The 11334-nt window shown below is 42.0% G+C and overlaps 1 protein-coding gene and 1 pseudogene across 4 annotated transcripts in view; both read right to left on the bottom strand.

The window, feature by feature from the left end:
- VCL (vinculin) overlaps positions 1-11334 on the bottom strand; it is a 129300-nt gene that overhangs the window by 99686 nt on the left and 18280 nt on the right. The window lies entirely within an intron of this gene.
- Positions 5897-6903, bottom strand: LOC115869978 (annotated as a pseudogene).

The following is an 11334-nucleotide window of genomic DNA, read 5'->3' as shown; positions in this document are numbered from 1 at the left end:
CCGAGCCATTTATCTCTCCGCCCTTCAATTCATCCCACTTGTGTTTATCGGCCAGGCTGGCACAATAAACTATCTCAAGTACTATCACTCCACAGAATTTAATATTCTATATTTTTTTACTTTAATAACTAGAGCTGCGAAAGAACTTTTAGACAGTTTCAACAAATGTGCATTATTTCCATTACATTTGTAGCATTTGCAGATAAGCCTAAACATGTAACTACCATTTACAAAACTGTGCCTATGAAAAAAAACTACTTGAAGCAACAAAGTTCTGAAATACTAAACTTTTTGTGGGGGGTGGGGGGGTTGGAAAATTGTGTCCTAGTCCCAATTCTAGTTGGTAACATGGAGCAATGGTAAAGAATTGGAGCTTTCGAATGAGGAGGTAGTCCGAATCTCACCTGGTCTGGCCATTTCTAGCTCTGTGCTTTTGGGCAAGTAATTTAATCTCTTCCAACTTCAGCCTTACTGTCGGCAAAAGGGTAAAAGTAAAGTCTCCCTCCAGGCTAGATGACATAACCTGGAGCAGAGTTTGGCAGGTACTAAATAAACAGTCCTTTCACCTTTCTCGCGGCTATGCATGAAGATTGGTTTAATTAATTTAAAAAACGAGTATATACTATAAGTTAGGAATTCTTTATTGCCTCACTATGTCCTTAAAATAACTCCAAAAGGCAGACATTATTTTACAAATGAGGAACAAACACACAAAAGCTTAACTGATTTGCCTAGGACCACACAGATGGTGAGTGATGTAGACTCTAATTCTAAAGCACTATAATGTCTTTTTATGATTGAATGCATCTAGTGATTTTTCAACTCTTCTGCTGCACATTTCTGTATTCTATGGAACTATCAGATGGCAACAAGGGCTTCTGAGCCACAGACACAAAAGAAAATTCGAGCTCACAATGGTCAAACAGAAATTATCAGGATGTAATCCGACAATTGATGTCCAATTTTCCTGGTCTTCCTTCCCAGAAACTGGATGGTTTCCTCAGCTGAGCACAAGACTCATTAGGAACAGGAGGACTTCACTTGCTTCCTTTTTTTTAAACTTTTGCTGTTGATGGGTGCTGTCCGGTGGGTCTGACTCACAGTGACCCTGTGTCTAACAGAATGAAACACTGCCTGCCTCTGCACCATCCTCACAAATGTGCTTAAGTTTGAGTCCATTTTGCAACCACTCTCAATCCATCCTGACGAGGGTCAGCCTCTTTTTCACTTCCCTTCTCCTTTACCAAGCCTGGTGTCCTTTTCCAGGGCCAGTGCTCTGCTGATAACGTGTCCAAAGTACACAGACAAAGGCATGCCACACTCCCTTCTCAGGAGCATTCTGACAGTCCTTCTGCCAAAAGATTTGTTTGTTCTTTCGGCAGTTCGTCATCCTTTTAATACTCTTCTCCAAGACCATAATTCAAATACATTGATTCCTCTTTGGTCTTCCTTATTCGATGTCCAACTTCCATATGTCTGTGAGGCAACTGAAAATATCATGGCTTGGGTCAGGCACCCACTAAACCTCCCTATTTTTCAACACTTTAAAGAGGTCTTTAAAGGATGATAAACTAAGTCAGCCTGGCCTCAATTATCTTTTGAAATGGAACCAGGACCGGCACTGACCAACAAAGCAGTCTTTTGTTTGTTTCATCACAGGTGTGGTCACAACTTGAAATAGTAACCCAGTGGCAGGAGTCTTTAAATGTCTTCACTAATCTTGAGAGTCATCCTGCTCACTAACGGGCAACTATCCAGAGTCACTTTTACAGGATAGTAACTGAATTTGGCTCCGGGATGTAATAGACACTCTGACCTATTAAATTAGAGCCATAAGCAAAATTTCTCTATTTCCTTGCTCCAGCTACAATCATATTTCTCACAAGCAGCCAGAACTGAAAATTCTGTTGTGTCATTCAGTATGTCCAATGGCCAAGGCTGCCGATTATAAAATTCCTAAAAGACTCTTGTTTCAGTGTGCATATACTAAGAAAGACCCCAAAGTTTAACTCTGAGGCTTTTTTCCTGAATGCTTTTCCCTGGCTTTTTTCCTTTTCAATTACTGCAAACATCATTCAGTGGGACTACATATGAGCTAAGCACAGAACGCATTCTAAATTTACTGAAAGCAAGATAAAAGAACAGCTGCAATGCTTCTAGACCACACTTGCACGATGTTCAGATACACAAAAAGAGCTGGAAACTATCCCCAGCCATAATATCAGGATTTGTGCCTTGTCCAGATTGTATCTCATCACTGGTCTCCATACAACATTTATAGATTAGACACAACCTTGGTCTGACTTTTACTGCAATATTAAGTTCATTTACTTTTGTTTCATTTGCTCAGTTATATAAAATGTCCATTAAAAATAATAATAAAACCTCACTGCTTTTCTATAGGAAAGGTTAGACCTGCCCCTGCTGGTGGTTTTGAACTGCTGACCTTGAGGCTAGCAGCCTAACTCATAACCACTACTCCACCAATGCTCCTGCAGCCACAAACAACTAAACCCATTAACAAGGCCCAGCTCTATGGTTTCAGATAACTCGTTCCCAAATGGACAAAAAAAAGAAAAAGTTAGAAACTAGAGTCCATTCATCTATCTACTTTCTGCTGTTGTTTTAAGTATTGAAGATAAACACTGGCAAAGCATTGATCTGCATCCCTTTTCTCTTCAATCCTTCTTAAATGTCAAGTTCACTCCTGATGGCTCATTAAAGAACACCACAAGGCATTTACAATTATAGTTTTTGTTTGTTTATTACTTTTAATAGTTTTGTTTTAATCCACTGTATTTGCTCATTAGTAATGTGTGTCTAGAATTAAAGAATACTGGTCTGTGAGGCAAGAGTAATGCTGGCTATGACGGTGAGCTGTGTGCCAATTTAGCTGGGACATGGCAGCTATGTAGTGATATAGTCATCCTTCATATTGTGATCGAACCTGGTTACTCTCCGTTTTCATAGAATACCGATGTTTGCATAATGACCTTGTTAAGGATTGAGTTGTATTCCTCATTCCCCTCCTACCCCATAAAAGAAGTCAACTTGGCTAGGCCATGATTTTCGGTATCATGAAATTATTCTCCATTTTGTGATCAATTTTAAGTATCCTTTGTGTTATAAATTGAACTTTTATGATGTTAATAAGGCAGGATTAGTGGCAGTTACATCAATGAGGCAGAGTACAATCTACAGGAATAAGTTATACTCTAATCACTCTCTTTTGAAATGTAAGACATTAAACAAGTAAGCAGAGATCAGAAGGGTCTCACACTACCAACTAAGAAAGCCAGGGATAGCGCACATCCTGTGGACCCAGAGTTCTGTGCTAAGAAACTCGTAGACCCAGGAAAAGATTGATGGCAAGGACCTTTTCCCAGAGCAGACAGAGAAATTTCCCCTGGAGTGGGCCCCTTATATATGGACTTCTTAGCCTCCTAAACTGAGTGAGAATTTCTTTGTCAAAGGCATATATTTGTGGTATTTCTGTTACAGCAGCATTAGGTAACTTAGACAGGTCATTATGTAATTAATTACCACAGGTCACTGGAACCTAATCCTGTCAATAAATGAGAAGTGGGTGTATAAGAGAGCTTCAAAAAATTTGTGGGAAAATGGAATTAAAAGATAAAGATTTCTCTCTCAAACTTTTTGAAGCCTCCTCATGGCTGGCTCATAAAGGAAACCTTCCCAAAACGAAAGCTCACCATACCTGGGGATTGAGAGCGAATGTGGCAGGTTTTCTCTGCTGCAATTTGATTGAAAGGCTTGATTCGGTAAGCCTGTTGTATGCTAGTAAGTAGATTCCAATTCATAGTGACCCATAGGTCAGAGTAGAATTGCCCCATAGTGTTTCTTTAATCTTTAAGGGGAAGCTCTGTTGGCCCAGTGGTTAAGCAATCAGCTACTAACTGAAAAACCAGTGATTCTTGGGGAAAAAGATATGGCGTCTGCTTCCATAAAGATTTGCAGCTTTGGGGATCGCATGGGGTCGCCCTACTTTGTCCTACAGAACTACTGTGAATCGTAAACAGCTTCCTGGAAACAAGTTTGTTTGTGGATTTTTCTGTGGGGGAAGGGTATTAATCATTATGAAAACAGATCACCAGATCCTTTCTCCCACCATCTGGGTGGTCGCCTTATGTCTATTTATTAGTAAATACAGGGGAGGGTAAAATCATCTCATAATTAGAACAAATCTAAGTTCTCTCCCCAGTCAGTGTCTATCGACTTTTGTGATTGCTTGACAAATGTGATGCAAATAAATGATTTGAATTTTCCAAAGTAGTCGGTTCAGTTTTACTCTGTGGCACAATATTTTCTCCTTTTTATTAGACTAGAAGTAAACTAGAGATATTTAAGGAATCTTATATCCTGCCACTTTAAAATTCATTCATTCTTTAAATTATTTCCTGAACATTCTATATGTAAAGCAAGGTACAGATAGTACAAAGATGCAAAGCAGCAGGGCTTGACAGCGTGGAATGGCATTAAGACCACATAAGATTTCTGATTAGTGGAAAAAGGAAGTTACAATTTGGCACTACCAGCGGTCAGTGGACAGAAGGAGATTATCTGTCTTGTTGGGATTAGGTATGAGACGGTAACTGTCTTGAACTTGCAAAACTATAATTTCAGGAGGAAAGGCATCTTAAAAGAGTGGCATAGTATTAGAAAAGGGCGCACAGAAGCAGAAGAGAGGAGGACTAAGGTTGATCCGTGAAAAACCACACAGCTTCACTGGACTTCATGGGAGGGGTCCTGGTGTAAGGTAGGGTCAGTATTGGACTCAGAAATTGGCTTCCCCAGTGACCAAGGGTTACTTGACCTTACACACATTGGTGCTCATGGCTATGAATATGTTTTCAGATTTCTGAAACAAAGGAGCTGGATGACACCATCTCTGTGAGCTATTTCCAGTTCTATCCATCTGACTCTAGGTCAGGGGGTGGCAAATGTTTTCTGTAAAGAGCCAGATAATAGATGCTTTAGGATTTGCAGGCCATATGGTGTCTGTCATGACTTCTCAACTCTGTGGTGGGAGTGTGAGAACAGCTTTGTAAACAAATGTGCATGGCTGTGTTCCAATCAAATGTATTCGTGGGTACTACAGTTGTCATGTTATATAATTTTCTAACACTTAGAAATATAAACTTCATTCTCAGCACCCACACAACAGAGGGCCAGATTTGGCCCATAGGCTATAGTTTCTGACCCCCACTCTCTTTGGAGAATAAAGCAGGAAAGGAGACAGGATATTACAGCTGTTAAGAGACGTGATACAATTGATTCATTTAGATGACAAGTGAGGGCCTGGGGAACCGGGAAGACAGCTCAGAAAGAAGGTGTGAGATTGGAGCTTTACTTAAGGAAGGTTTATCTGGCGGGAGTGCAGAGGAGAGAGGCTAGAGGAGGAAACCTCTGGAAGCCTTATCCAGAAGGGGAACTTTGAGAAAGGAAGGAGTGGAAACAGACAAATAACAGAGCATTACTTCTAAAAGATGAAAAGGCTTGCTGACTCGGCAAACCTAAAATAACCCCCCAAAGGATTTCTGCCTTTCCATTCCCCAGTGGCATTACCACAGTATATAAGTATAATAAACGAATGGAGGAATTTGTCCTTTAAAAAAATCTTTGTATTACGAAAAAATCTCAAATAGAGACATACAAGGGCGCTTCAAAAATTCTGGGGGGAAAATCCATTATCTTTTCATTCTATCTTTCCACGAACTTTTTGAAGCCCCTGCTACCCCTATAAGAATATAATGAGCACCTTAGTTCCAGAACCTGATACCATTTTGTGATATTTGCTTTGCTATTTATCTAAATCCCCCCTCCCCTCCCACTGGAAAAGAAGTCTTTATTCTGATCCCACCAACTACACCATCTGTTATGCGCCTTCTTCCCTGGAAAATCGATCTTTCTTGAGTGGTCCCATGAAAGCTTTTTTCTCTTCTACGGTCTGGAAGCGGCCAAACTTGGAGGCGGTGTCGATGAACTTGAGGTCAATCTGCTCGGTCTGCACCAGCAGGGACTTGCGCAGAGAGAGCACTCGCTTCTTGGTCCCCGCCCCGCAGCCCTCCAGAATGACAGTCATTGGTCCTTCACCGTGGGGACATAGCCGCCCAGGGGGTGATGCTCCTGTCAGTGAGGGCGTTGTTCTTGGTAAGCTTGCTGGCCTTGATGAGGTAGCCTGGGCCGATCTTGCAGATCTTCTTGTTGACCTCCGTGCGGGGGTGGTAGCCCTTCTGCCCAGCGCGGGCCACCGGGAAGGCCACCGGGGCGGAATGCCAGGCCCCACACAGGCCACCTTGCGCAGCCCTCGGTGGGTCTTCTGGGGAGCTTCTTGATATGCTAGCGGCAGGTGACCCCTTTGTAGCCTCTGCCCTTGGTCACCCCAGTGACGTCCATCAGGTCGTCCTGCCCGGACCCCCGGTTCGCGGGCACCTGCTGCTCCAGCTTCTCAGCAGCGCAGCCCCGTTCCCCGGGGCTCCATCAGGTGCGCCTCCTTCCAGCGCAGGGGCCGCGCGCCCGGGTGTGGGCGCTGACGCGGATGCGCGGGCAGGACCTCTTCCCCAGCCGCGTCGTGCCCTCGTGGTCCTGCCCCGTGTTGCAGGCCCGCAGAGCCGCCGGATGTGTTCGCAAAGCCCGTCTTGAAGGTCCGGAGGCAGCGAGACGTCTCCCCGGAGCCCGCGGTGCCCACCGCCACCATGGGAGGGGTCTCCCTCCACCACCTCCTTCTTGTTCAGCTGGCCCTGGCCTGTGACCTCGCCACCCGGAAGGTGGGCCGGCTTGGTGGCGTCCTCCTTGGGGAAGCGCGTCATCGTCCCAGGGCGGCTGCTGCGCTCCGAGGCAGGAAGCCCAGAGACCCGTGCCCGGGGCCTACCTGTGCGACATGATGTCCTCGACCCCCGCTGGTAGAGCTTATCTAATATTTTTAAACTATTTTAAAGTAAACTATTGACTGCGTGAGGTGGAGAAGAAGGCGGTAGAGGGAGACCAGCATGAACACATGTAGTAGCTCCAACCCCTAGCAGTATCTGCTAATAACCACAATCAAGCCTTCTAGGTACACAGCAAAGGGCGAAATTAATTGCATCTGAGCAGCCTGGCAAGCATTTCATAGAGAGAGTGGCTTCTGAGCCAGGCCTATTTTAACAAAAAATGAAGGGCAATTCCAGTAAAAACAATCACAATAAAAGAAATGTCAGGCTTCCTTTTTTACTTCAAAAGTCGTACATGTTCATTGTTAGTGGAAGACAAACTATGCTAAATGAAAATAAATAAATAACCTTAAACCCACCACTCAATATAATTGCATTTCAGTATTTACCCTTCCAAGTATAAAGTATCTGCCGTCAAGTCCATTGACTCTATAATGACACTACAGACAGAGTAGAACTGCTTCATAGTTTCCAAAACTATGTATGTAATCACTACATGAGCAGACAGCTGCAGCACAAGCACAGAACCATCCTGCCATGGAGACTCCTCCTTCTACACGTAACACAATACTGCACAGGAGCTTTCTAACACATTAGTGTGCATTTTTTAACATAGCATCAGTATATTTACATGACAGATGCAAAGGCAATTACAGCCCTTCCCTTATACACTGGACTCAAGCTCCAATGTGATCTTTTCTATTTCCTCCTAGAAGCTCTATAGATCAGCGGTTCTCAACCTGTGGGTCGAGACCCCTTTGGGGGTTGAACAACCCTTTCACAGGAATCGCCCAATTCATAACAGTAGCAAAATTACAGTTATGAAGTAGCAATGAAAATAATTTTATGGTTGGGGGTCACCATAACATGAGGAACTTTGTATTAAAGGGTGGGGCATTAGGAAGGTTGAGAACACCTGGGTGGATCTATTGTGCTCCACTTTTATTTCTTCTACATGAGACAAAACTGGTATGGGCATGATTTGTTTAAAACACAATTTCAACATAATCGTGAATGACACATTTTAGATTTGATAAGGATTTTAGGTTTTCTAACCTGCATTGCAAACTGGGTTCATTTGCATAAATAAAATACACAAGCTCTGGCTTTGCCCATTCCTGGCTCTAAACACTGAGCAAATCACGTAGATGCTGTGGATCTTCTCCTTCCTGTAAAATGGGGACAGTAACCACATAGTGTAACTCTGAAGATACATAATTCTTTAAAGTTTTCATTTGTTTTACTGATTCAATTTTTAACTAAGCTCTAATATAAAAAGTAAGTTATAAAAAAAGGCTGTCTCCAGACTTTGCTCATTTTCCTCTAGCTACACTCCTTCCACTCACTGCTTTACAGCAATTGTCAACCTCATATGGAGGGAGGGAGGGATGGCTGCCTCTCCAATTCTAGTCTTTTACCACCCTTTATCTTTCTCACTGCTATCAGCATTATCTTAACAAAACCCAAACCTGCCCATTTTACACTCCAGCTTAAAATCTAAATACTATTCTTAATTACACATAAAATGACATCTCTGTGTCATTCATTGCAGTACACTGAAATAGCAAAGGATCACAAACAACTCATGGTCTTACCATAGAGTCAAATTAAGTTTTGCTCTTAATAATAGGCTATTATGTAACTGCACAAAAGAGAAAGCTCATTTGTACTGATAAGAAGCATACTCCAAGATATACTAAGGAAATAAAATCAGCAAATAGGACAATGGTGTATAATGAATTACCACTTACTAAAAAAAAGGAGACATATCACTTTTAAAAGATACATATTGCTTCCAAAAGTTCAAGGAAAAATTCTATTTTTTAAATTTCATTTCCCCACAAAATTTTTGAAGCACCTTCATATAAACTATCTCTACAAACATATTCAAGGCAGACTACTGGCTGGGGATCAACAATGGGAGACAACTTTTTCTACTGTTCACCCGCATTGCCATTTAAATTTTCAACCAGTGACTCTATGGCCTATTAAAAGATAAAAAGAAAACATTTTTACTAGCTCATATGGCATACAATTCCTTCATGAACTGGTAAATTTTACCTAAGTAGCTTCATTACTAAAACTATACATTCACCCCTGCCTACCTTCACATTCGCTTTACAAAGCCACTTTTTTCTGGCTGGCAAACTCTTCCTGGCACTTCAAACATTCCCTCCAGACTTCCCACTATATTCTGCAAAAAGATCCTTTGGCCTCCTTTGATCATGTGTTTGCTCCCTGGCATCAAGGTCTAGGTTCACAGTGCTAGCCCAAGTCCACTGGAAGTTTTTGCCTCTCAGGGGCATAAATAGCATTGAAAGTGTGAAGAAATAGCAAGCAACTAGCAAAACTGATGAATGGATTTTGAAAAAGAACCAAATAGCATTCTAGAAATTTTAAATGTTGTCATTTAAATTAAAAAACCCTTGGAGACTTGAAGAAATTACTAAGTTGAAAAATGAAAACTGCTAAGACACAGGTAGAGAGAGGGTGAAAATCTAGTATACCTCTAATTAGAGTTCTATGATACTTACATCCCATGGACTGTGCAACATTACTATGCAACACTGAGGAATAACTATGAATCTGATGAGCCCTGAGTGCCGGGTGACCTAAGTCAATCACAACAGGGCAAATATTATAAAAAGTCAAGAGAAGGTTTTGCATAAAAAGAAACATTCTCTGATGGTTACCAGGAGTGGGAGGGAAAAGGAGGTTAAATTACTAAGTAGAGGGGAGACACATTAACTTGGGTAGGCCAGCAAAAAAGAACAAAGGAAAGGAAAACACTGGGAGGAGTGTAAGGGTAAAACGCAGCAGAGGTAAATACTATACATGCAATCCAGCAATAACAGCTATCTGCAGGTAGATGCATCTATTTATCTTTGCTGTAAATACATCCATGAATGTAACAGGGTATACAGGGGGCCAAGTTGTGAAAGCCTCCTATCCAAAATCAAGCATCTGAAGGAATGAGTCGCTGGGCCTGCAGGCTCAGGGAACAACAGTCAACTGGCATAACACAGTTCGCAAAGACAGTGTTCTAAATCTGATTTCAGTGAGTAGCAATTAGGCCTTAAAAGCTCATGAGTGGCCATCTAAGATGCTACTGTTGGTCTTTCCTTGTCCGGAGGAAGGGAGAATAAAGAAAATTAAAGATGCATGGAAACAATTAGTCCAATGGACTAATGCACCATGTGACCATTAGCCTCCAAAACCTTGAGGCCAGAAGAACTAGATGGTACCCAGCTACCACTACCAACTACTTTGAAAGGGTGTTGGAAGATCTGGGATAGAGTGGGAAGAGAATATGGAACAAAAGTCACAGAGATAGAGAGAGAGAGAGGGAAAGAGACCAGGACTACCGGTTGAATACAGACTGGTGGAATCCCTCAGACTATGACTCTTAGTCACCTTTCAGGCCTGTAACAAAACTCATTTTTGTGACTGAGTTTTCAGCCAAGGAATTGACAAGTTTATATGGGGTACAAAGGAGCCCTAGTGGCTTTGTGGGTGACATGCTGAATTGCTAACCACAAAGGTAACAATTTGAACCCACTGTGAGGGAAAAACATAAGACTGAATGCTCCTATAAAGATTTAAAGTCTCAGAAACCCAGAGGCAGTTCTAATATAGGGTCTCTATGAGTTGGAATTGGCTTCATGGCCATGAGACAAAGGAACCCTGTTGAGGTAGTTTATACACTGGGTTGCTAACCACATGTGGCAGTTCAAACCCATCAGCTATTGCACAGGATAAAGATGAGGCTTTCTTCCCCATGGAAAGATTCACAGCCTTGGAAACCCACAGGGCAGTTGTACTCTGCCCTAAAGGGTTGTGGTGAGTTGGAATCAGCCGTAGATTGGAGTTTTGTCATTTTATAAGAGGAATAATAAGAATAAGGAATGACGCACTCTTTAGGATCACAATGGCAGCATTTTCCAAGGACAAAGTTCAAAAGATTAGGAAAGAAGGAAGAATGTAAACAAAAACAGAAAGGAAATGAGATATGTGATGTTACACTGCAGAGACTGCACTCCAAGACATGAAACAAAATGTGTATGAATTGTTTAGTGGAAAAGGGATTTGCTCGGTAAACCTTCATTCAATTCACAACAAGAAGTTTTTAAAAAGAGACGTGTATCGACTTAGATGCAACTTATGTCAAGAAACAACAGCTGTGCATTTTGAGAATTCTGCTAGGTCTTGGAGGGAAATTACTATTAGTATAGCCATGTATAGCCAATGAAATTATCTTGCCCCATAAAGACATCATAAAGATACTTCTGGGACCATTGGGCCTCCACTCAAGTACTCCCTCAATGCAAGAATACTTTCTTCTATTAAATTGGCATTCTATGATGCTCACCTTCCTGACACAACC

The sequence above is a fragment of the Echinops telfairi genome, unplaced genomic scaffold (genome assembly GCF_000313985.2).
Source record: "Echinops telfairi isolate 266 unplaced genomic scaffold, ASM31398v2 ScPeMD7_70;HRSCAF=299, whole genome shotgun sequence".
Classification (NCBI taxonomy): Eukaryota; Metazoa; Chordata; class Mammalia; order Afrosoricida; family Tenrecidae; genus Echinops; species Echinops telfairi.
This window is presented reverse-complemented; position numbering and strand designations above follow the sequence as displayed.